Source organism: Balaenoptera physalus, assembly GCF_965194825.1.
Source record: "Balaenoptera physalus genome assembly, chromosome: 15".
Classification (NCBI taxonomy): domain Eukaryota; kingdom Metazoa; phylum Chordata; class Mammalia; order Artiodactyla; family Balaenopteridae; genus Balaenoptera; species Balaenoptera physalus.
Window position 1 is genome coordinate 51,616,551 of NC_138894.1, and position 27,240 is coordinate 51,643,790.

A 27,240-nucleotide genomic window follows, 5' to 3' on the forward strand; every position below is an offset into this window, starting at 1 on the left:
AGTATTTTAACTGTATTTTTGTTTACAGTGAGATATGGCATATTTTCCTTTGCTGTTTGCCATTTCTATTTCTTTCACTATGAAGTGCCTCTTTATATTCTTTCCCCCTTTTTATTAAATGGTTCACCTTATTCTTAATGAATTGTAAGAATTGTTGATATGCTGAATATTAACCCTAGCTTGTTATACATGCTGCAGATATTTTAATATGTTATTTTCTTTTAACTTTGTGATATCTTTTATGGTTCCAAATTTTGGATTATTATGTGGCCCAGGTCTTTAGTCTTTTTTCTTCGTGGCTTCTGTGTTTTTGAACCTTAAGTAGGCCTTCCTCACGCCATGGTTATAAACATGTGAAAACATTTATTAAAGTTGCAATGAGTTGCGACTATCCTGTGGGCCAGCATCTGCTTGGTCTTAGACACTTAGGAGAGAAGCCCAGGTCGGGGCGCTATGCCCTGGAGGCCTACACCTCCACATTTCCTTCATCTTAGGAGGGCAAAGAACAGAAGCCACAGTTTGTAGATAGTTACTGCTGCCACGAAGCAAGTCTAGACAGAGCGCTTCAAGCTGCTGTTGCCCACTCCATCCTGGGAGGGTGCAGAAAGTGTGAGGCCACCGGGAAGACCAGAGTTGTGGAGAGTCCCATCCCTTCCTGCCCAAAGTCCTTGACACACTCAGCAGTCCTGGAACAGTGCAGATGGGCGTAACAGGAGAGGTACTTTTAGGATGTGCTGCCATGTAGTAGAAAAAGCAGACACGCAGTTGTGGTTCTGTTGCTAAACATGAAAACATCTATCATCACAAAGTCTCGCTCAAGTATCTGCATTTGTAATGAACCGTGCTAGGCAGTGTGCAAAAAAGGAGTGATGCCTGCCTTGTTAGAGATGGCCCCTTCCCCAGAGGTGCTGTGATCAGAATCAGACAGGTCTGTGATTGCGTCCTAGCTCTGCCCTTTAGCAGTTGTGGAGTGTGGGCAAACCAGTGACCTTCTCCAGGTCTTGATCACCTCCTCTGTAAAATGAGCATTATCCTGGCTTGAGGGCGTGGTGTGTGCTGTGAGGATTGATGGGTTAATGGATGAGAAAGTGAATGTTAGTGTTCTAGAAACTATAGCATTGTTGTTTTACCTGGAGCCTTGGGGACACGTGAAGGAGAAGACATGGTCTCTGTCCTCAAGGAACTTGTGATGAAGTCACATGGAAACAGAAAATAGCTCAGGGCAGGAAATCATCAAGTTGTCAAACTGTACGGTAGTGGAAATTGGAGAAGGGTTCAGATGGCCCGAGTACAATCCTATGCGTGGTTGTTTTTTTACAAAAGTTGCCAAAGTCGTTTGTGTGAAGTGAAATGAAGCGATCCAAAGGAGATCACCTTGTCAGCAGAATCTGTTTGTCCCGCCCTGTTCTGAAGGACAGTGGAGCATCACGTGGGGCAGCTTCTGTCCCAGACTCCTCACTCTAAGGATGACGGTCTTTTCCTTTGATTTAGCCTTAAGTGCCTGCAGGGCTTTTCTCCATTGCCAAGACTCTGACTGTCTTGGTGAAGTGACCCTATGACAGCTTCTGGGTATCTAACAGGAGTCACCAAACAGGATTTAGAGGGAAAGGCTGAGAAACTGGCTGTTGGGGTCTGAATAACAACAAGGTAACATACCCTATGCTGAGTCCTCTCAGTGGGATTTCAGTCTTGCTCCGTGCTGTGTCCCCAGAGTAATGCAGATATCCATCAGAGAAGGACAAGTAAGACATTGACGAAGGAGAGGGAGGTTGGGATGATGCTTTCAGCCATAACTGGCTGCGGAGCTTATGTATGGGGAGCTGGCAATTCCACTGTGGTCAACAGAGAAGAGGCCTGTGACTGACCTGTGTGTTATTTTGCCTTTGCTCAGCTGTGGGCCAGTGTAATCGGGACACAAGGTCCCCAGTCCATCTCTGAATGGGTCATTTTGCTTCCCAAGACCAGCTGCCTAAGAGATAGTTGTCTGACCTCCTTTACAAAGAGCAGTGGTGGCCAGATCACCTCTAGAAAACGGTCCAGGTTAGGGCTGGCTACATAATTTGCAGGACCCAGTGCAAAATGAAAATATGGCTCCCTTGTCCAAAAAGAAGGAAAGAAAAGTGCTGTTATACTAAAATATAAAACTTTTTCTTTTAAAAAGATCTTGTAGCTTATAAACATAATAGGCATAATAATGTTACATAAATTACAACATAAACTTACAAATGCAAACACATGCTTTTGGTGCCATATAATATTACATAATACAATAAATGATCATACTTTATTAATGCAATAACTTGATCATAAGATTTTACTGGTTTGCTTTTTTGCAAATTCATTTATTAGGTCATCAAAAGTTGTACTTTAGTAACTTCATTTTCAATTGATGTAACTGAAAGTGACTTTAGTCACTCTTGGCAAATGCAAGATCTCAAATAATTTTTGAAACTCGTTAATTTTGAGAAGGATCTTTCTGTGGTACAACTCTTACTGGAAATGTTAGGTATATTTTAGAGACTGAAACAATAGGGTAAATTATTTCAAAATAGAAATGTTAGTACGTCTAGAGCTGATGATCAGCTTCATGTAAGTCTGAATTTAATTTTAAATATAAATTTATACAATGGCATTTTAATGTTTCCTCTGGTATTTCCAGTAACTTGCAGAGGTCGTACAAGAAATTGAAAGCAATTCATGATTTGTATATAATTAAAAATGCTTATTTATGAATTCTATTGCTTTATCTTTCATTATAATAAAATTAATTAATTTAAAATTATTTCTTATTAATAATTGGCTTATCTGAAGCTTCATATGAAAATAATGTCCTTTCTGTTGAATGCAATGGTCTTTAACTTTACTTTCTATTTCTAAGTCTGTGGATATTTGCTTTGTAGTGCTGTAACATTTTTCAAAACCAGAAATTCTAAACTATTTAAAGAATTCTAATAACTTTCTGATAGGTTTTATTGCAATGTCCATGTGCACAATTTTATTTAATAATAATTTACTGACACCTGTTTATTGACTGAGCAATAGTTCCCATCCCAGAGCTCAGACTGGAGAGTTATTATTTGTGTGGATGCTGCAGGGATGGGCTCTGGGGATGGTGGGTCTGCTGGCCTCCCACTGCTGCACTGGCACTACTTCCATGAGGAGCTTCTCCCTCTTCTGGGGCTGTAGCCACTACTGCCATCAATGCTTCTTCTGTTACTACCACCACTGTCACTAATCTGAGCTCAGATCTGGGCCTGGCTGTCCCTTCAGCACATTGCCTGCTGTGCCCACAGTCTGGAGTGTGTGTGTGTGTTTGTGTGTATGTGTGTGTGTGTGTGTGTCTTTGTGCTCTGCTGTCAGAGTATCTCCTCTGCTCATCCACATGCTTTGTTGTATCATCAGACTTTGCTTACAAAACACAAATTCAAAGGTAAAATTATGAGGTATTTCAAGAGAGTGGCCACAGAGAATTGAACCAAATCTGAGAATTGGGCCCTGTATGACTGCACAGGTTACAAACCCATGGAGTCAGCCCTGATTCAGGGCATGGATGCAAACCTTGGTGGGGAAGCAGAAGCATCTTTGTACTGCAAGCCAAAAAGCGCTCCAAGTCGGGGACCCATAAACACCAGGACTGTGTTCTAAAAATGGAAACCCAGCACATCCTAAGTTGTAAAGTAGGGGTTCCATACTGATAAACAGCTTGAAAAACTTATATTCCCAAGGTAGAGAGGAAGTCACAATAAGTAACAGATGGTACTTATTCTCCCCATTCCTGCCCCAAGAGCTGGTGACCTAGGCCTAATGAGAGGCCAGCTGAGCATAGGGGATGACCATTGCCAGGTGCCAGGTAGCAGATCTCCCACTGGTGCTTAACTATCATCACAGCCTCATCCTCTAACAGTGCTAGAGAGTGTGGGCAGTGTCCTAAGGCCTTGCCCAGCCAAGGAGAAGAATGTTCACTGGATGGAGAAACAGGAGACAGAAAAGCAGACGTGGTCTTATGTCTAGGTGAGATGACTGGTACTTGTTTTGACCCAGTACAAGTGCTTTCTTCAGGATGACACTCAAGTTCTCCAAAGATGGAAGTGGGATTTCTCTCTTCATCCAGGATTCCCCAACTAAGACATGTTCAATAGTGAAGCTGGTACCTTAGAAAGTTTTTATAACTTTATTATTTTTTTAATTTTTATTTTTTAAATTGAAGTATAGTTGATTTACAATGTTGTGCTAATTTCTGCTGTACAGAAAAGTGATTCAGTTACACACATATATATATATATATATATATATATATATACACACACACATTCTTTTTTAAAAATATTATTTTCCATTATGGTTTATCAAGGATATTGAATATAGGTCCCTGTGCTATACAGTAGGACCTTGTTTTTTATCCATTCTCTATAGAGAAGCTTACATCTGCTAACCCCAACCTCCCACTCCATCCCTCTACCAACCCCCACCCGCTTGGCAACCACCAGTCTGTTCGCTATGTCCGTGATTCTGTTTCTGTTTCGTAGACAGGTTCATTTGTGTCATATTTTAGTTTCCACATATAAGTGATATCATATATTTGTCTTTCTATTTCTGACTGACTTCACTTAGTATGATAATCTCTAGTTGCATCCATGTTGCTGCAAATGGCATTATTTCGTTTATGGCTGAGTAATATTCCATTGTATATATGTACTACATCTTCTTTATCCATTCATCTGTCAGTGGACATTTAGGTTGCTTCCATGCCTTGGCTATTGTGAAGAGTGCTGCTATGAACTTAGGGGTGCATGTATCTCTTTGAATTATAGTTTTGTCTGGATATATGCCCAGGAGTGGGATTGCTGGATCATATGGTAATTCTATTTTTAGTTTTCTGAGGAACCTCCATACTGTTTCCCACAGTGCCTGCAACAACTTACATTCCCACTAACAGTGTAGGAGGGTTCCCTTGTCTCCACACCATTTATAGCCTTTGCTATTTGTAAACTTTTTAGTGATGGCCATCCTGACTGGTATGAGGTGGTACCTCATTGTAGTTTTGATTTGCATTTCTCTAATAATTAGCAATGAAGAGCATCTTTTCATGTGCCTATTGGCTATCTGTGTTTCTTCTTTGGAGAAATGTCTATTTAGGTCTTCTGCCCATTTTTCGATTGGGTTGTTTGGTTTTTTTGTTGTTGAGTTGTATGAGCTGTTTTTATATATTGGAAATTAAGTCCTTGTCAGTTGTATTACTTGCAAATATTTTCTCCCATTCTGTAGGTTGTATTTTCATTTTATTTATGGTTTCCTTTGCTGTGCAAAAGCTTATAAGTTTGATTAGGTCCTATTTGTTTATTTTTGTTTTTATTTCTATTGCCTTGGGAGACTGACTTAAGAAAACATTGGTACAATTTATGTCCAGACTGTTTCGATCTCTTCTAGGAGTTTTATGGTGTTGTGTCTTATGTTTAAGTCTTTAAGCCATTTTGAGTTTAGTTTTGTGAATGGTGAGAGGGTGTGTTCTAACTTCATTGATTTACACGCGGCTGTGTTTCCCAACATCACTTGCTGAAGAGACTGTCTTTTTCCCACTGTATATTCTTGCCTCCTTTGTCAAAGATTAATTGACCATAGGTGTCTAGGTTTATTTCTGGGCTCTCTATTTTGTTCCATTGATCCATATGACTGTTTCTGTGCCAATACCATGTTGTTTTGATTACTGCAGCTTTGTAGTACTGTCTGAAGTCTGGGAAGTTTATGCCTCCTGCTTTGTTCTTTTTCTTCAGGATTGCTTTGGCAATTCTGGATCTTTTATGGTTCCATATGAATTTTAAGATTATTTGTTCTAGTTCTGCGAAAAATGTCATGGGTAATTTGATAGGGATCACATTAAATCTGTAGATTGCTTTCGGTAGCATGGCCATTTTAAAAATATTAATTCTTCCAATTCAACAGCATAAAATATCTTTCCATTTCTTTGAGTCCTCTTTAATTTCCCTTATTAATGTTTTATCATTCTCAATGTATAAGTCTTTCACCTCCTTGGTCAGGTTTATTCCTAAGTATTTTATTTTTGGGGGTGCAATTTTAATTTTTTTATTTTTATTTTTAAAAAGATTTATTTATTTATTTGGCTGTGCTGGGTCTTAGTTGTGGCACGTGGGAGCTTCGTTGCCAAGTGTGGGATCTTCGTTGCGGAGGCAGGATCTTTAGTTTCAGCATGCAGGATCTGTTAGTTGCAACATGTAGGATCTTCAGTTGTGGCATGTGGGATCTTTAGTTGCAGCATGTGGGATCCTTAGTTGTGGCATATGAACTCTCAGTTGCAGCATGTGGGATCTAGTTCCCTGACCAGGGAATGAACCCCAGCCCCCTGCATTGGGAGCATGGAGTCTTAGCCACTGGACCACCAGGGAAGTCCCCAGCGGTGCAATTTTAAAAGGTTTTGTTTCTTTTTACATTCCCTTTCTGATATTTCATTGTTGGTATAAAGAAATGCAATCGATTTCTGTATGTTAATCTTGTAACCTGCTACCTTGCTGAATTCATTTATCACTTCTAGTAGCTTTCGTACAGAGTCTTCAGGGTTTTCTATATATAGTATCATATCATCTGCATATAATGACAATTTTGCCTTTTCCCTTCCAATTTGGATACCTTTTATTTCTTTTGCTTGTCTGATTGCTGCGGTTAGTATAACTTTATTTTCTTATTAAAAAATCAACTCCAGTTTTTAGAGACAGATGTTGATTTAGAAAATACAGATAAGTAAAAATAAGAAATCCCACCTAGCAGAAATAACTACTGTTAAAATTTTGATATATGATCTAGCAATCTTGCTGTTTGTTTGTTTTTCTCTATGTATTTCAGGAAAAAATGTCAGCTATAGGAAAGTACATGGAATAACATGAGAAACACTCATGTGCCCAATACCCTGAATGAATATGTATTTACACTTTATCATATATGCCTCAGATTATTTTATATAAAAGAAAAAAATATAATATTACTTGTTATATTATATTACTCCAAGTAATATAATATTACTTGTCCTACTCAAATCCTGTTTTCCTTCTTCCTTCCCTAAAAGCAATTCACCTCTACTGTGAATTTATATATATCCTTTCCATACACATTTTTATAGATTTACTACATATGTATATATATTTATATTTTGTGAAGATTAAATATTTCCCTAAACTGTACATACTTTTTCTGGAATTTGTTTTTGTCACTCATTGTTTGTTGTTAAGACTTATTCAAGTTGATACAAATAGACCCAATTGACTAATTTTAATTGCTGTTATAGCAGGGACTGGCAAACTATGGCTACAAGCATCCAGCCGGTGGGCAAATCTGGCTAAGAATGGTTTTGCATTTTTAAAATTTGTTAAAAAAAAAATCTGCAATACAAACTTAGGTGATCTACAAAGCCTAAAACATTTAATATCTGACCCAGAAAAAGTTTACAAAGCCCTGTTGGATAGTAACCATATCTATGAACATATGGCAATCCATTCCCTATGGATGGACACTGAGGTTGCTTCCAATGTTTTACTCTTCAAACAGAACTGCTATGAACATTCTCACATATGTCCTCCTATGCATATGTGCAAGGGTTTCTCTAGAACAAGGAAAATTGCTGAGTTGGACGGTGTGTGCATTTGCAGTTTGACTGCCAAATTCCCCTCCACAGTTGTATACAAATTCAGACTTAAACTAGCAGTAAATGAGAGGTCTCAGTTTTTCCAAAATTTCATCAACATAAAATTTTATCAGATTTTCAACTGCTGGCAGTCTAATAGAGGTGAGTGGCTCATGGCTTTTATTTATGTCTCCCTGTATTCTAGTGAAGTTGAGCAGCTTTACTTACATTTATTGGCCATTTAAATTTCTTCTTTTGTGATTGCCTTTCTTTTCTTTTTACTGGGATTTACCTTTTATTATTATAGGAATTATTAATATATTCCAAATTCTAATATTTTGTGAGACCAATGTGTTGTAGATCTCTTATCCTACTTTGTTGGTTTTAAAATTTTATTTTAAAATTTCTTTTGCTGTTTTAGGTATCATTTGATGTACAGAAGTTTTAATTTTTGTTGTAGTTAAATGTATGAATCTTTTTCTGTATGGCTTGTGCTTTTTACTTCTTATTTAAGAAAATTTCTCCTATTTTGAAATCATAAAGATAGATTCCTATCTTATGATTTGAAAGTTTGAAGGTTTCACTTTTTATTTTTTATTTATATATTTTTTAATGTTTTCCATTTTTATTGAGATATAATTGACTTACTGTTTATTTATTATTTTTATTTTATTTTTTAAAAAAATTTATTTATTTTATTTATTTATTTTTGGCCGCATTGGGTCTTCATTGCTGCGCACGGGCTTTCTCTAGTTGCAGCAAGCAGGGGCCACTCTTCATTGCAGTACATAGGCTTCTCATTGCAGTGGCTTCTCTTGTTGCGGAGCACAGGCTCTAGGTGTGCAGGCTCAGTAGTTGTGGCTCGCGGGCTCTAGAGCGCAGGCTCAGTAGTTGTGGCGCATAGGCTTAGTTGCTCCGTGGCCTGTGGGATCTTCCCAGACCAGGGCTCGAACCTGTGTCGAACCTCGAACCGTGCATTGGCAGGTGGATTCTTAACCACTGCGCCACCAGGGAAGCCCTGACTTTTTATATCTAGGTATTTAATCCATCTAGAATTTGCTTGGTGTGTGGTGCAGGATAGGAATTGAATTTATTATTTTCTGTCTGGAATACCAAGTCTCAACACCATTTACTAAAGGTCTTCCTTTCCCAATTAATTTATCATTAATTAATTAATTGATTAATCCATTCATTCATTCAATGAATATTTGTTGAGGTTCTACTATGTGCCAGGCACTTGAAAACAGTAGGGGGAAAAAAAATACAGAAAACGTCCCCTCTGTCCTAAAGAAGTATACATTCTAGCAGAGGAGACAGACAATAAACAAAGCATACAGTGTGCCCGATAGTGATACCATCTGTGAAGAAAAATAAAGCAGAGCAGGAGGACAAGGAGTTTGAAGGAAGCATGGCTATCATAAATAGGGTGGCCAGGGAAAGCCCCTTACAAACTGGTATCGTGACATCTGAGCAGAGACTTGAAGGAGGTGAGAGAATGAGGATGTGGCTATATGAAGGAAGAAAGTGCCAGGCAGAGAGGGATGAGTACAAAGGTGCTGAGGAGGGAGTGTGCTTGGTGTGTTCAAGAAGACCAGCCAGGAGACACATATGACTGACGCAGAGTGATTAGCAGGAGAGGAGGTCAGAGAGGTCATGAGGAGCTGGCTTGTGGAGGGCCTTGTGGGCCGTCGTCAGGACTTCAACTTTTAGTCTGAGCAAGCTGGGGAGCATTGCAAGGTTTTGAACAGGAGAGGACATCATCTGACTTACATTTTAAAGGATTCACCTTGGTTGCTGCGCTGGAGGAAGTTGGTGAAACTTCTCATCACCTCGCTTCTTCTGTCTTTGTGGTTGAGGGTGTCTAATGCATCCTCTGCTCTTAGTTGATACAAGGCTGCTTGTATGATACCACAAAGGGCTGGACGCTCTTGGGGGAGAGGCTCCTGGTGATTATCATTGTCAGGGGAAGAGTAAGAATAATGGAACATGATGATAGCATGCTGACTATAATGACCTCAATGGATAAAGGGGTCAGTCATGCTTCCCGGAGAACTCTGGATACTTTGATGGATGCCCTATGGTTATAATTATTTATTCACAGAGCTTTATGTTCGAGTGACTGGTAATGAAATAGAACAGGCACCAGATGGGTAGATATTAGCTAAAAGTTTAATTAGCTGAAGAAAGAGAGAAAGCAGTGACAGCCTTAGGCTGACATCTCTTGAGACCCTAATAGTTTGAACTTCACAGTATCTCTTAGTGACAGTTTCCCTAACAAGGCAATTCCTTGTGGTCAGTTTGCATTTCCCCTACTGTTGTGCTCTTGGCTCTTTGACCCTCCTCTATCAAAACAGTCATCACATAATAACCAGCTTAATTGCAAGTGATTTCTTCTAGACTGTAAACTCTGAGAGTAGGGACTGGGGTTGCCTAGTCCACTGCTTTATTCCTTGTCCCATGTACAGTATCTGCCAGAGAAGGTGCCCAATAAGTATTCGGTGAATGAATGAGAAACTGTCTCAGGACATGGAGCTATTGTGTGGGATTTGCAGCTGGTTCTGGGTTCTTGTGTTTGGACTGCTGGGGAAGGCGTTGTATGCTGCACTTTTCTCTTGGGAGTGTTCGGTTGGGTGGTCCCACAGGAATTCTCCCAGCTGTCCTGGTGGCCTCCTGGGTCTCCTTGTTGGTTGAATCATCCTTGAGTGGAGACCCTGGGGACCCCTGCAGTTGGATGCAATATCTGGAGAAGCCGCTGCCTGCAGCCACGTGGGTGTGATCTGGAGACCAAGCTTGTCTTGATCTCTGCGCCAGGCTTCTGACAATAAACAAGCTTTCCACCCAGCAGCTGTTGACAGTCGCCTCCCACACGGCCCACCAGAGCCCTGCCCGGAGGTGGCATGACTCCCTCCCAGTTGTTGTAATAATAACAACACTATATTCGTAGCCAGAGCCCCAGGCCTTCACTCACATAGACACTGTTCACTTGTCTTAGAATGGGAGTCAGAGGAGCATAGAAACACAGAAAAATCATCTGGACGTTTATTTAACCATCTCCACGTTAATCTGTTCAGGTTCACATTCTCTGATTCCCCGGCTCCACTTCTGGCTGCTGAGCAGTGGGTAGGGGGCAAGCAGAGCTGGGGCACAGTGAGAGGCTAGGTGTCAGCTCCAGGCCACGAGGAGGGCCCCTGGGGAGGCCTGGGGCCTGGGCTCTAGTTTCCCTGGGGCTGCCAGGGGCCCAGCAGCAGTTTGCTCCTGCATGTGCCCGCGCCCTGAACCCGGGAGTGGGGAAGGCCTGCTGGGAGCAGCAGCCTCAGAGGACAGGAAGGCTTGCCTTCCTTCTAAGAACCTTCTGTTTCCTTCTGCCTGGGCCTCTGCTCTTCAGAGAGTCTCTGTGATGCTCCGGCCCTGCTCAGGTGCTGCGGGGGCCAGGCCGGCGCCCAGGGTGGGCGTGGGACTCGTCCGTCACCCTCCTCTCAGCCTCCTGGCCGGTCCAGGTGCACACGGCCCACACCCAGCCATGGGCTTGCACTTGACAGCCGCTGCACTGACCGCGCTTTTTTTTTTCCAGCTCCTGAGAAGCAAATGGAGAGGCACTTTCAGAATCCTGTCCACATCCTCCCAGCTCTCAGGCTGGCCAGGGGCTGAGAGAAGGAGAAATAGGAAGCCGACTAGTTAGTGGCCTGATTCCTACGCCCCTGTATATTTATGCGTTGGCCACAAGTTCCATCTCATTTTCTCAGCAGCCCTTTGACAGAAGGGAGGGAGGAGGAGGCAGCTGTTGAAACCACATGCCCTGGATCTTAGTGTTGCCCCACCTGCCCGGGAGCAAGGCTGCTCTGCGACATCCCAGGGGAGGTATTTACTTCTCCCCCCAGCTTTTTGTTTTTGTTTTTTTTGTTCTTTTTTTTTGCTCCCTGTAATACTTCCAAAATTTCCACTGTGGCTGAGTGAGATTCCAAGGTGGTCTGGTCACTGCCCAGAGAATACGGGATTACACTGTAACGAGGGATGCCTGAGGTTCTGTGAAGAAAAGGGTCCTATACGTCCAAGGCATCATTGTATTTACTTCCACTTTAAGGCTTTTATACTCACATCTGGTGAGCCTGGGCCCCTTAGCTGAGGGATGAAGCCAGCAGCCATCACGTGTTCTTAAATAGACTCAAGGCTTTGCTCTAAGCTTTCCAGATAGATTCATTTAAAACTGCAGCTTGCCTGTCACTTTAAGAAATTCATCGTATCCACCATCAGCCTGATACTGTTGAATATATTACTATTATGCATGGAGACACATACGATAGCTCTCACAGTGGAAACTAAAACTTTAGATTGGATAATTGCAGAAAATTTGACTGCAATTCACTAAGAATGTATTTTGGTGAATAAGGAAACAACATTTTGAAAAGTAGGTCAGGGCACTTTTAGGGAACCCAAAAAACCCACAAGGATTCTCTGCAGGTGTGATAATTGGGCGGTCCAGCAGCCTCCCACCTTCATCCCGGTTCCCTTGTATTTTTTTTTCCAGGCTGCTGTCTGTGACAGCTTGGGAAGGGGCCCCAGGCAGCTCTCCTCTGAACCCCTCCCTATGACTTCTCCTCTCTGCCTTCCCCTCAGCACACATCAGCCTCACTAGCACCTCAGCGTCTAATTTTAGCTTCTGTTTTGCATTTTGCATAGCATACAAGGAAATATAATGCAGAATTTAGGCAGGAGGGAAGTCAGGCTCTTTTCTCCCTGATCAATTGGCAGCGATCCATACTGATGGCTGTTGGCTGAGAGCAGTCAGTAGAACAGGGAACGGCAGAATGGTTGTGCCCTTATCTGCATTAGGGAGCAGTCTCTTTTCAGGATCCCAGGAGCTAGAAGCTTTCTGTCCTTTTCCCTTTGCACTGATGGCTGGTCGCATGATTTCAAACACCACTAAACTTACTTCTGGTTTTGTAGACATTCAAATGGACACAGATCATTGATTGTGTTGAGAGTGAGAGAGTGCGTGTGTATGTATTTGGGGTGCAGGGAGGAGTACTTCCTGTAAGAACAATGAATTAGATTCAATAATCTTTCAAGACTAGAAGCTAGACAGATTCTGCATTAACAATCAAGTTGAGGACCATATCTTACAGCCTGTGTCATGCGGACTGTCTTCCTTGGGTGTCTTTTAAAGGATGGGGCAAAACTTTGGGAACAGACTGGATCAGTGCTACTGAGTGTGGTAGCATCAGCATCATCTGGCAGCTCATCAGGAACTCAGAATCTTGGGCCCTAGACTCTTCCTGCTGAATCCTAATCCCTGGAGGGTGAGGCCCAGGAATCTGTGTTTTAACCTGCTCTCTAGGTGACTCTTATGCATGCTAAAGTTTAAAAATTACTGAGCTAGATGATCTCTCAAGGTCTCAACAGTCCAACTAAAAGTTAATTGTTCCTATAACTTTTTCTATGTCTTCTCAGGTGGGGTTGCTGAAAATTTTGTTAGTAAAACAAAGCCAAACCCAGCCTTTGTTATTGTAAAATATAACGCACAGAAAAGCACATAGATGAATTACATAAAGGGAAGTCTGTAAAACTAAATGAATTATCATAAAAGTAACCCTTGGTCACTTCACCCAGCTCAAGAACCCTAGGAGGCGCCTTCTCAGTGGAATCCCAAACCCTTTCTCTACCCTAAAGTGAACCACTCTCCTGACTCCTGTGGTAATCACTTCTTTTCTTTCCTGTATATTTTTACAGTCTAAAACTGTACCCCTAGATAGCCCAGCGTAGTCTGGTCTATTTTTGACCTTTATCTAAATGGAATTACCAAGTACCTTCTCCTTGGTGTCTGGTTTCTTTTGCTCAACATTTTGTCTTCGAGATTTCATTAAGTTTTCAACACAGCGATTCTTGCCCTTGGTAAAGCTGCTGTACCCTCTCATTGCTTGGATCCAGAGCAACGCCTCAAAGCTGCACAGATTTTCCTTTAAAATGACAGCAAATTAAAATTAATTTGGTTAGTGAGAATATCATGGTGTTCCTTGGGCCAATCGTGGATTCCACAAGATGTTGCCAAATGAGGACTGGGAATGACTGCTCCAGGGGTCCAGCTGTGTCTTCTCTGTGCCAGGTATGGGGATGGAGGAGATGGTTAGGAGGACCTTCAGGAGGGGGCACCTCTCCTTTACAGAAAGGAAAGGCTCAGAACTCTGAGCTCCCAACATTTCTGAGGGACCTCAAAAACCCAACATTCAACCAGTGTGTGGCATTGGATCAGGTACAGGGTGACCCAGGACTGTTTCAAGGCAACACATGTCTGTCTTCCTGCTAGTTTCGTTCAGGTTTTCTCATCCATCACACAAACAACAACTGTGCTTAAAGCACATGCTAGAAAGAGTAGAAGAGACAAGACATCTAAGGCACAATTTCTGTCAGTCTTTCCCCCTAGACTCTTGCTCTTCACAGAGGTTAAGAGCAAGGCCTTTGAGTCAGTCCAAGCTGGGTTCTGGTTCTGGTTCTGCTACTTACCAACTAGGTGACCTTAAGCTCATCTCCACCTTAAAAATGGAGATTATAATAATAGTACATATCTCATGGGGCTATTTTGGTGATTGATTAGGAAATGCTTGAAAAATCCTTAGAGTAGCATCTAGCTAATAATAATTCCAGCTAACAGTGAATGCTTCCAATGTGCTAGGTTCTTCAACCCTATATGATTGGTTCTATTGTTACCCTCAGTTTCAGATGAAGAAACTGAGGCCCAGAGAGGTTAAAAAACTTGCCCAGGATCCCATAGCTAGTATGTGGTGGAGGCAACCTAACACCAGAGTCTTTGCTGTTAACCACTGTGTGTGTTAGTAACTCTTAGCTATTTTTATCATCTTTTTATGTCTAGGCTTTGGTACTCTTGGTGTGTTTTTCTTGTTATCTGTTTCAAACCTCTCACGTGACTTCTGGCACAGCCAAGGTCCTATCAGCTGCCTGTTCTAGATCAGCCTCTTGAAACAAATGAGACTGGCTTTGGAATTTGAGGATGGTCCCGTCTCCTTGTTATATGATCCTCTTTTGAGGGTTGTCTCTCACAACAGAAACTGGTGACGACAATGGTAGCCATAGTAGATGCCAGAGGGTCTTAGCTGTCACTTTATAAGCACTGGCTTGCCCCAAAGCCTCATGCCTCACTGAATTGGGATTCTGCAAGCAATGAGCAGTCAAAATGGTTCAAAGGTTGGAAAATGGTCCTGAAAGGACAGCTTAAAGGAATTGGCGGTCATTTGTTAGTGGAATATTGGTGACTCTAACTTTGAACAGGATATGAAAGTTGACAGTTTCCCCTGCTCACATGTGGTGAGAGAAGAAGCAACTGCTGAAAGGGATGAGCTTGACAGAATGTTTTCCTTCTATTGATGACAAAGTCTTAGTGCCCTGGAGTAGACTACTGAGGGATATTGGGAACAGACTGTGTTTCCTGGGCAGTGACATTGGCAGCTTGAGACAGCGGGGTGGACTTCTTCCCTTCTTTTTCCACTATTTTATGATAAGGGCATTTTTTCTTTATTCTCAGATTTCTAAAGACCTTCCACAGTTATGGTAGGTAGAATCATCCCCCCCACCAAAGATGTCCACATACCAATCCCTGGAACCTGTTTATCCAGGTGGACCCGCAAGGTTCTTCCAAGAAAAAGGAGCAGGAAAGCCAGTTTCAGGGGGATATGCTGTGAGAAAGACTCAACCAGCCATTGATGGCTTTGAAGATGAAGGACGAGGACCACGAATCAAGGAATGTGGGTGCCTCCAGAAGCTGGAAAAGGCAAGGAAGGGGACTGTCCTCTGAAGCTCCCAGAAGGCAATGCGGGCCTGCCAACGTCTTGATTTTAGCCCAGTGAGACCCCTGTCAGGCTTCTGACCTACAGAGCTGTAAGAGAATAAGATTTGTGTTCTTTTACGTCACTTGTTTGTTGTAGGTTGCTACAAAAGCTGTAGAAATCTAATACACACAGTTTAACCCATATGGCAAGAATATAATTTGGTAGATTGAGGGGGGAATTTTTAATTTTCTCTCTCAGTCTTGGCTTCTATATCCCAAGTTCATGAGACCTATAAGCCCAGATGTAGGTGTTAGTGCAGTAAGTACCTCTGTTTTTCAAGCTGTTTTTAATGCTGCCTGTCAGCTGATACACCCTCTGGTGTCCCCTGGGATTGACACGGGGAGGGGATGGGGACTGCTGTTCTTCATGCTGTCACCAACCCTGAGCGTCTGCACCCAGAGAAGCTTCAGAGGAGAACACAGTAGGACCAGTTGTCAAAGGCAGCCTGATAGGTGTGTAACCTTCTCTGATTCTCAGAGTGACCCTAGTCAATCATGGCATCTCTCGTGACCTAAACTTTGGAGCCTCCTGTCCCCTTCCAGCTCCAGCCCCCGCTTAGAGAAGGGAGCTTTCTCCCTGTGCTGACTCACCTCTCAGGCTGCACAGTGGAGCCGCAGACTAATTCACAGCAGTGGGAGGAAGAACAAGCCAGGATCATTAGGAGCAAAAGATGCACCAAGTCCCGGAATGAAGATGTGACACCACAAAATGTTTCAACTGTGCCTGTCTTATTATAGATTCATGAAAAGACAATTGATTCCACACTGCTGACTGGAAAAAAAGAAGCCTAGTTATATTTTTCTATAAACTGAATATTTAGCATTGTAAAAGGAAAGCAAAACTTTCAACAAGTACAAAGAAAATCAAGTTTTAAGTAAAATACGGTTTCCCAAAGCAAGGCTGTGAGGCCATTTCAGGGGCCAAGAGGCCGAGCGTTGGAGCGTTTCTTTCCCAACCTGGCTTACTTGCTCAGGACCCAGGTCAGAAGGAGTTGATTTTCTGTTTTTGGCCGGGGAGGGGTGGCCAAGAACATTCCTGGATCAGAGAAGTTCCTACATTTGGCACCAGACTGTTGGGCCAGGGGCTCCTTGGCCTTCTGGCCCCCAGCTGCTTTGGACTGGAGGTCACCTCTCCCTCATCTTCCCACAAGGGTAGTAAGTGCTTCTGCGACTCCTACGTGGGGGGAGGTGCTATGTGAGAGGAAACCAGGCTGATGAGCCTATAATATTGTCCAACTGCCACAAGGGTCACTGCAGCAGCCTCTCAGAGCAGCTGCCACTGCCACCCTGTCTCCTCTCCCTACTGTAGACTGACTGACAGAAGCTTCCCGGGAGGGCTGAGCACTCAGGGCTGCTAATGAGGAGAAAGGCAAACACAGCCTCACCCGAGATCCTAGTCTGTTGTCAGGGAGTATCCATGAGGCTTGTGTTCAATTCCACACTGGCCTGAGTGTCCCCAGACTGTAGAAACCCCAGCACTGGGGCTCTGAGGGGCCCTCTTCCGTAGGTAAGCAATGCCCCCCTCCAGCAAGGAAGAGAACACGCCTTCCCCCATCTCAGGGAGCCACGGCCCCAGCCCCTTCCCCTCCTCCCGGAAGAAAGAGTGCGGGGGTCCCTCTTGGTGATGAGTCTTTCTATTTTTCTAGTGACAAGCACAGGACAGAGCCTTTCTCTCCTTGTCAGGTCACCGTGTTCCTCCTTCTCATGCCAGCCCTGAGGTTTCCTCTAGGCCCTGGAATCACAGTGTGACCAGGCCTGCTCTCTCTGGACCATCCTCTGAGCTCCTGGCTGCCCACGTTGTTCTGGTCACAAGTTTTCATTCTACAGTGTGTTCTTCAGAAACCAATTTTCCCATCTTTGTAGGCGCCAGACTCTTGCCACTTCCCCTTTTCACTTTTAGCTATTTTGTAGTTCCACAAACTCCACTTGAGGGTTTGCAGAAGAAATCAAACAAGTAAGCCAGAGTCATGAGCAGCTCTGTTGAACCCTCTAGCAGAGGAGAACTCTGATTCTAGCGTTAGATGAGAGTCGGGGGTCATCTGTTATAGTTATCCTTGCCCCTTCAAGCCCTACTTACTCAGTTATAGAAATTTATCCATTTGGAAATCTGTTTCCATAAGACAGCCTGAGCTGCAAGGCTGGGCTGGGAGCCAGCAGCAGTGTGGATGCAGTGCCCTGAAGGGTCAGGCTCCGGAAGAGCCTCTGAGGGCTGCTGCAGGCATAACTGAGGCAGTCTGGCTCCAAGTTCACTGCAGGGGCAGTGCCTGGGGAGAGGCTCCTCTATAAAAAGCTCAGAGGCCAGCTGGGGGCTTCCTAGCCCTTCCGCTGGCCATGCTTACTTAGGTTTGGAACTGTATAGGTATGGACCGTGTAGCTTCTTGAAAGCCAGGAGTGTTGATGGGGTTAGGAGCCTGGACTCCTAATCCCCAGGTCTGGGCTCAAATCCTGCTTCATCACCACTTGGCTGTAGGCTCTGTGACCCCCAGTTTCCACACCTGTAAAACGAGGGTTTTATGTCTGCCTTCCAAGGTTGCTACGAGGCTGTCCGTGCCAAGTGCTTAGCGAGTGATAAGCGTTCGGTCCACGGTGCCTTTATTAGCAGTGTTATTTGTTGTCATCACGGTCATCACCCCACCCAATATCATGAGCTGGTGAGGTGGGCCTGGTATAGTCCTCAGCAAGCTCGCCCCCAAGCAGCCTCTCGAGCTGGCCCCCGAGCTCTTCCCAAGGCTCAGGTGCACCCTTCCCTGATTTCAGCAGCACTGAATTGGAAGGCACTGCCCAAGTGCTCACTTCCTTTTGACTGTCATCCTTGGAGCAGAGTCCCCAGAGGACCACTGCAATCAGCGGCTTCTGGTAGTTACAGCAGTTTTTAGAGCCGAGCATGCCCACAAGGCAGACTTCAGCTCGCTGAGTCATCCTGCAGGGTGTGTGCCGAGCCAGCCACCACAACAAAAGGCAGCAGCAGTCAGGAAGACGAATGACCGTGGCGTACACAACAGTTTTCAAGGGGATTTTAGCAAATATTTCTCTTTAATGTGTCCGGATGAAGGCAGGGTTGGGTGGGTGTCAACATTTATTAAACACTTACCAGCCACTTGGCCTCCACAATTGGACTTTGCTTTCGCTGAGCCCAACCCAAACTGCCCAGTGGGGACCCCCTCCTCTCAAACAGCCAGACACCCTCCTGAGGGGGGTCCCTGGGGCTAGTCTCTGACACCCAGTGGAGGGTGGGAGGTGGCTGTGAGGGGAAAGTCACTAGTGTGGTCCTGGACGGGGGGGGCAACCCTCTCCTCCCCTCACCCCACGCATGCACACAACCTTCAAGGTGGGATTATAGGAACAAGAGAGGAAAGCATTGATTTCTCCCTGAGGTCATCACAGAAGGAAGTGACTTGCAATAAGGACTATGCCGTGAGATCTCTTTTCCACAGTTGCTGGGGAAATTTAGTTGTTTCTGGTAATACCACTGTTTATTTGGGCCTACGATATGAGGATGTCTCTAAAACTGCTTCATCATTATCTATACTTACTTTCTGCTTGGAAATCGTGGAAGAGTGAGGTTAAAGTGAAGTGGTTTCTTTCCTGCAAATACTCCAATGTTCTCTCAGAAATTATTGGAAAAGAAAAAACAACTTTGCAACTAGCAGATTTCCCAAGGTTTGCAAGCAAATGAGTAAAAAGAAAGATAATGTAATTTTTTTTTTTTATAACCTGTGTTTTTTCTGATTTGAGGTTGGGTTTTAGTTTTATTTCTGGAGTGAACACATTTGGTATTTATTTAAAGAATGAGACAAACAAACAAAAAAAAGGATCCAAATGGATGTATATATTTCTTAAGATAGATTGACATTGGTCTGCATTATTAATAAGTAATCAGGAAATGCTGTTTGGGAACGTTTGTTTTCTTCATCAGCAAGAATTTTTCCAGCCTTTATTGGCTCTGATATATCACAAGTTATTCTTGATTGTTCTGCTTCTCTTTTTTTTTTTTTAATTGAAGTATAGCTTTTCTTTCTTTCTTTCTTTGGCCACACTGTGTGGCATGCGAGATCTTAGTTCCTCAACCAGGAATCAAACCTGTGCCCCCTGCAGTGGAAGCACAGAGTCCTAACCACTGGACCTCCAGGGAATTCCCTGCTTCTTTTGATATTATTGTAACCTTGAGTAAATACCTATCGTCATAAGAAAATAGAAGGTGAGAAGGGGTCACCTGGCCTTGCCCCTGCTTCATTTATAGCTACAGTTGTACTTTCTACTGATGAAAGAGACCCCCTGAAATTGAGATGCCAGAATTTTTTTTTTTGATAACATTCCTTCTTTACCCAAAGTTTTCTCTTCCTACTTATGGGTGTAAGCCAAATGTCTCACTCTTCAGTGTAGAGGCACACAGTTGCTCCCTGCGAGTAATAATACCCCTGCACAAGTCTGAGATTTTATGTGGGTGTGCCCTCAGTCTCCTCTTTCCTTGACTGAGTGATCCTCATTTTCAGATAGTTAGAGGCTGTCTGTTCTCTGCCTGGAGATGCTGTGCGCTTGCAGGGCGCCCAGGCCATCCCATGCTCTGAGTCACTGTTGCTTTTCCCCTGACAAACTCCTAACAGGGTGCTTACATAATGACACCCTCTTGCTCTCGGGCATAACAGCAAAATAGCCATCGTGCTCAAGTTTTTCCTGTTCTAGAAGATGTTTCAGCAGAACGCTTGGTGAATGCCAAGTCAATATCCAGAGTGAAAAATTTCAGAGGACAGAAATTCCAGGGGCGGATTTCTCATTAAAGTTGAGTTATCCCTTTTCTATTCAGGGCTCACCTAGCTACGTGATACTGTACCTGGTGGTCCTTCTGTAAGAAATGTGAGGATTTGGCTTTTGTAAGCACAGATAATACCAGGAGTCATCAGTGGAGTCCAAGATGTGTTCAGTCACCCTGGTTTATCATCAGTGTTGACATCTGCCCAATTTTGCATCTATTGTTGAAGGGCTCAAGCTGCTCGGGGACTTTCTCCCATGCAGGTACCTACTTGTCAGACTCTGTGTTATGGCTTATGATTTTGGACATTTACTGCATTTTAAAAGGAATTTAGCACTCTTTTCATATATAGCTGGGTTTTCAAATTTCAAGATTTTAAGAGTTTATAATTTACCAATCTTTGAAGAGTTGTGGCTGAAACATTTCACAAGTGGATGCATTTAAAAATAATAGCTCAATCTGTAGATTTAAAACAACTCTGCTTCTCATCATTCAGAAATGGTACTTGGAGCAATAGCCAGCTGAGCCTGCGGTCACTAGAAAAGGCTGTGGACCTGAAAAACTTCTGGCCTTGACCTTCTCTTTGCCATTTTTTTTCAGGAACGTGTTCAGCACAGAGCTCCTGGAACTATTCTCTGAGGAATATAACTGTTAAGAGTTCCTGTAGATCCTCTGTTCTTATTATTTTCTGGATTCTAGTCATAGAGTTTGTTCTCTTATTTCTTTGGGGGATCAGAGTAATAAGTGAGGAGAGGTCGGTAAGGATAGAGGCAAGGCCTAGTGGTTTTTTATTTCCAAATCCAGAATAGACGATTTTTATCAACACCCCTTCCCCAATTTCTCCACCGGAGCCACTCTTGCTGACTCTTCCCCTCAAAATACAGTGAAAACAAAACAAAGAGACAACCAAAAAACCCCACTCACGCATGTACTGCAAGGGACTCCTGCCTGTAATAAATCCCCATTCTCAATCTCAATCTCCATCTCTCCCTCTCTCCCTCTCTCTCTCTCTCTCTCTCTCTCTCTCTCTCTCTCTCTCACACACACACACACACACACACACACACACACAAAACACACAAACACCCGTGGAATTCCAGGCCCATCCTCCACCCTGGAGCCCTCTCCATCCTGTTCCCTTTCTACCCTGGGAGGAAATAAACACTCAATTTACTAAGTGCTCTACAGCTTAGAATTTGGAGAATTACAACTGAAATAGGCCAGTATTTTAAAATGCTTAATCATACTTCCCTAAAGCTATATATGTGTGCATGTGCGCGTGCGTGTGTGTATATAAAAAAACCTGAATTTAACATGATAAGAAAGGTGTGATTTATAGTTAAAGCCCAGTCTCTAATGTAGCGGAGGGCACAGTGAGATTTTTCAGAACCTAGTGCACATTGATTTCCGTGCACGGCAGACAGCCTTTCCCGAGTCACTCAGAAGTATTTCCCAAACTCTGTTTTTGTAATTATACTTGGTCAAGGGTGAGAAATCCTGTCTCGGGATCCCTGTTTGTCTGGGAGTGGCGTGGACATTCCTGATGCTCACGGATATGAGGTCTCCGGGTGCCCAGAGGGCCCTTTATCTACCCAGAGCCTGACTGACATCTCTGCTCACTTTTGTATCTGCTCAGCCCAGAGTGCATGACCTTGTTCTATAAATACCAGTCTTGTTTAAATAACAGCTGCCTTGGACTCATGGCCACCACAAATCCCCCAGATGCACTAGGCAGGCAGTTCCCTCCTGGCTGTGAGCTTTGATCCGCCCTCCCTCTGTGAGAGGCAGCAGAGGCATGGGGGTAGGGCCTTGAGCTGCCATCACTCACCCTTTCTTTCCACCAGTGTGTGAGACCTTTGGGGGATACAAAGATGAATACAACTCAGTCCCAGCTCTCGAGGAACTTACAGTGTGGTACAATAGAAGAGAGATGCACAGATAATCATAATACGAGAAAGAAAGAAAAACCATAGGACAGTAGGAATTGAGAGGAGAGTGAGCTCTCTCCCAAGTGGGAGATCCTGAAAGCCTTCATGGAGGACATGCATTTGAGCTGAGATTGAAGATTAGGCAGGATTTGAATATAGGAAAATAGATGAGCTATTTAGGAAAATATTACTTTGGATCCCTAGCTTATACATCAAAGTAAATTCCAAGTCCCAACAGTTTAATAGAAAATGCAACTCCTGGGAATTCCCTGGCGGTCCAGTGGTTGGGACTCCGCACTCTCACTGCTGAGGGCCTGGGTTCAATCCCTGGCTGGGGAACTAAGATCCTGCAAGCCCCACACTGTGGCCAGAAAGAAAAACAAAATGCAACTCCCCAAATAGTAGGAAACATAATCAATTGTTTATGTGATCTTGAAGCGGGGAAGTTTATTTTAAGCATAAAAGAAATAAAATATAAAAGAAAAGACTGCTTTTTTCTAATTGAAGCATAGTTGATTTACAATGTTGTGTTAGATTCTGGTGTACAGCAAAGTGATTCAGTTATACATATATATATATTCTTTTTCATATTCTTTTAAATTATAGGTTATTAAAAGATATTGAATATAGTTCCCTGTGCTATACAGTAGGACCTTGCTGTTTATCTATTTTATACATAGTATTTTGTATCTGCTAATCCCAAACTCTTAATTTATTCCTCCCCCGCCTTTCCCCTTTGGTAACCATAAGTTTGTTTTCTATGTCTGTGAGTCTGTTTCTGTTTTGTAAATAAGTCCATTTGTATCATATTTTAGATTACACATATAAGTGATATCATATGATATTTGTCTTTGTCTGACTTTCTTCAGTTAGTATGATAATCTCTAGGTCCACCCATGTTGCTGCAAATGGCATTATTTTATTCTTTTTTATGGCTGAGTAGTATTCCATCTTATTTATACCACATCTTCTTCACCCATTCATCTGTCAATGGACATTTAGTTTGTGTCAGTGTCTTGGCTATTGTAAATAGTGCTGCTATGAACATTGGGGTGCCTGTATCTATTGGATTTAGAGCTTTGTCTGGACATATGCCCAGGAGTGGGATTGCTGGATCATATTGATAACTCTGTTTTTCTTTTTTTCTTTTTAAGGAACCTCCATACTGTTTTCCATAGTGGCTGCACCAATTTACATTCCTACCAACAGTGTAGGAGTGTTCCCTTTGCTCCACACCTTCTCCAGCATTTATTATTTGTAGGCTTTTTAATAATGGCCATTCTGACTGGTGTGAGGTGATACCTCATTTTAGGTCTGATTTACACTTCTCTAAAAATTAGTGATGTTGAACATCTTTTCATGTGCTTATTGTCCATTTGTATGTCTTCTTTGGAGAAATCTTTGGAGTCTATTTAGGTCTTCTGCCCATTTATTGATTGGGTTGTTTATTTATTTATTTATTTATTGTTATTGAGTTTATGAGCTTTTTGTATATTTCGGAAATTAAACCCTTGTTGGTTGCATCATTTGAAAATATTTTCTCCCAGTCTGTAGGTTGTGAAAAGATTGCTTTTGACTAAAAAGATGAACTATCATAAACACACTATATAACATAAGAGAGCTAGGGAGAATGGGGAAATATTTGTTACCTATAATAGTAGATAAAGGGTTCATATGAATACAAAGAGCTTGCGTAAACTAAATTAGAAAAATAAATATCCTAACACAAAAATGGGCAGAAGGCAATGAGCAATTCACCAAAAAAGAAATATAAATGGCTTATGAACATGGAAAAATTCCATATGAGTAGTAATCAAAGAAATGTAAATGAAAACAATAGAGAGATGCTATTTCTCACCTCTTAATACAAGCAAAGTTTTGTTTTTGTTTTCAGTTTTTAACCAATGTCCAGCAAGAACACTGGCAAAGAATGGACAGCTCTTTCATTCAGAGCTGCCTCACTGTTTCTTTAAATGTTTTCTTAACTTGGTTTAAAAATGTACTTTATGTTAGTAACTTCTTAGATTAATAAAGAGACAAAGTTGCTTTTGGAAACGTAACATTATGAAGTTTTGTTTTACAAATCTCTTGTATTCCTTCCCCTACCTACCACACCCCCCTCCCCGATTCCAGGTATAAAGAGAAGCAGCCATCAAGGGCTGGCCTGCAGCTAAGGCCAGTAACCTATAGCCATGGGTCCAGTCTGACTACCACCAGGTTTCTGTCAGACTGGCCAGCTAAGAATGAATTTTACATTTTTAAATGATTGAAAACAATCAGAAGAAGACAATATTTCATGACATTTGAAAATTATATAACATTTAAATGTTAGGGTCCCTAAATAACTTTTTATTGGGACATGGCCACACCCATTTGTTTATGTGTAGACAATGGGGGCTTCTGTACTACAATAGCAGAGTTGAGTCATTTCTATGGTAGGGGAGGAAAAAGTTTTCCTTGACTCTCGTAGGGTCCCTGGCTGGGTCTGAAAATTAAACTGACAGAAGACAGATGAACAAGACAAAAGCATATAAATTTTATTGAATTTTTATGTGTATGTAGGAGCCTTTACAAGTGAATAAAGACCCAAAGTGACCAGAATGGGAAGCTTTTATAACTTTCTTCACAAATACATTTGTGAAGAATTGACAAGACAAAGAGGTTTGGGCTGGGGTAGTAAATGATGAAGAAATAAGTAGGAAGATAAGGGTTAGTTTAATCAGGTTTGCTTGTACAGCCTTCTCGGTCCTCAGTTCCCTGCTTTTGGTGCTAAGAATGTCTTCTTTCCTTCTGGTACAGGGAAGGCACCTTTCACATGGGAGTTTTACAACCTGTTTCAGGGAAGAGGACAAGTAGGGAGAGGCCTGAGTGACCTTCCTGCTTCTGCTGTTTTTTAAAATTCCTTTGGCTTAAAATATTTAATATGCCAAGGTGCCCTCTTTTGGGGTAGTATGTCCTGAACCCCATTACAACAGAGACTCTATGGCCCACAAGGCCCCAAACATTTACTCTCTGGTTCTTTACAGCAAAAGTCTGCTGACCGCTGGCGTAGAGCAATAGTAGATATGACATTTTCAAGGAATTTCAACTCTCCAAATCTAAATCCAATGCTATTTCACTTGACATTTTGACCCTCCCTTCTCTTTCCCCCTAAATCGCCATCTGTTGCAAAGAAAGGACTAAAATATGTGGGCATGGTTTGGACTGAAGGTTATGAAATAAGAACATCTCATCTTTAAGGAAAGTTAATATTAATAATTTTTAAAAATTGACTTGTTAACTTTATAATTCAAAATGAGACCAGAGACTTTCTTCATGTCTTTAGAATTAAGATATCACATCTAAAACTGAAATACCAGTAAGAAAGAAGATTTCCCAACTATTTATGTTCTTTTAATTTTACGTTTGATTTAGAAGTGTCAAAGTATATGATACTATATCCTACAGTGAGTGATAATTTTGTAAAATTTGAATATGCTGATGAAATATACAGTTTTAGTCACTTAGCCCTAATCAAAGGAAAAATTCACTGTAGCCATAAAAATTTGAGCAGTACAATTAATTTAGTTGCTTACTATTTATTCACATGCAGCAATTCTTCTAGTTAATTGTTGCTATGTTCCAGGATATACATACGGTTGTTCATACCATAGGAAGACAGAAACTGGGTTTATCTTTTTCACCACTGTCTAGCTAGTACTTACACATCTAGCACATTGACTGGAACATACTATTAGTGGAAAATACGTTTAATGAATGAATGTGATTTGTTCATTGTTCTATCAAACTTTTTGGTTGTATATATGCATAAGAACATACACTAAATTATTTTGGATTCAGTGAAGGTTAGGTATATTGCTTTTCAACACATCAGTTACTATATTAATAATAACTTCTGTTTTCACAGAGGCTTACTAATATTATACCACTCAACCAAGAAGCTACCATGAGAAATCTCACTAATATTATTACAATTGATAATATATTCTTTCGCTGTTCTGAACAAGATATATCAATAACAACATTGATTTTTCCAAAAATCTCTTTTTCTGATGAAAAAATTTAATACTTATTCATAAGAAATTCAGGGACTATAGAAATATATAAGAAAAGACAATTATAATTTCACCCCTAGAGATAATCCCTATTAACAGCTTGGGCTATCCTTCAGATTTTTTCTATTCATATGCCAACATGTATAATAATTATTATTTTACTAAAATATGATCCCACTATACATACTGTTTTGAAACTTTTTTTTCCTCTTAAAAACATGTTTCTATGTCAACACCTAAAGATCCACTTTATTATTTTTAGTGACTGAATCATTTCCATTATATGAATCTACCATCATTTATCCACAGACACTTCCCTGCTGACAAACATTTGGATTACAATTATTATTTTTAAAGTGCTTTAAATGCTTTATCATCTTAATAACATATAAGCTACTCAAAAAAAAAAATCCTGAGTGCTTTCTATCAAGACACACACTCACATATAAAACAAAGAGGAAAACAACTGAGTAAGTTTTTATTTAGGCAATGATAGACCTGGTACATCCTGGGAATTTCTGGCCAGAGCCTTGCAGACAACTTGGCGTAGCTGATGCAATGACAGTGCAATTATATGTCAGTGATGCAAGGAGGTATAATTGCAAGCAAACGCCTCTGTTTGAAGGAACCCATGGCATAAGCAGTTTAGACACTCTTCATGTTAGGGCTCTGTCGGGCTTTCCAGTTTAGCGAGGTGCCTGGAGCCTTTGTTGGGATCTAGCGGACCACCAGGGAAACAGCCCCCAGGCTGCGGCTTCTCTTTCACTGTCTTTATTCTGAACTATTCAGTGGCGGCGGCCCTGAATGTTTTAACCCCCCAAACCTGAAGAAGGAGTTGTATTGCAAATAGCTGAATGGATGGATATTTGATAATACGGATGGGCATCCAGACAGGACCAGTGTTATGTGACCTGAGATGTGTCTCACAGCTCCACCAGTTTGATTAGAAACAGAGCTGGAGGGCTTTGGGAGATGCCGCCCCTAATAGCTCCCTGTGCTCCACTATGAAAGACCAGACAAATGGGGCTTGGCAGTGACTC

The 27,240-nt window shown here is 42.0% G+C and overlaps 1 protein-coding gene and 1 long non-coding RNA gene across 5 annotated transcripts in view; one reads left to right on the plus strand and one right to left on the minus strand.

Annotated features, from left to right (window-relative positions):
- Positions 1-27,240, plus strand: part of LOC309643542 (uncharacterized protein) — a 118,536-nt gene that overhangs the window by 30,210 nt on the left and 61,086 nt on the right. The gene's annotated exons all lie outside the window — the stretch shown is intronic.
- On the minus strand, positions 7,026-17,550 carry LOC309643552. Of its 2 annotated transcripts, none has more exons than XR_014253818.1 (3): positions 16,059-17,550; positions 15,231-15,515; positions 7,026-13,584 (listed from the first exon to the last, which is right to left on the minus strand). It is a non-coding gene; the product is annotated as an uncharacterized lncRNA (long non-coding RNA). The 2 variants fall into 2 exon arrangements; XR_014253819.1 differs by having other exon boundaries at positions 7,026-11,274; positions 13,435-15,515.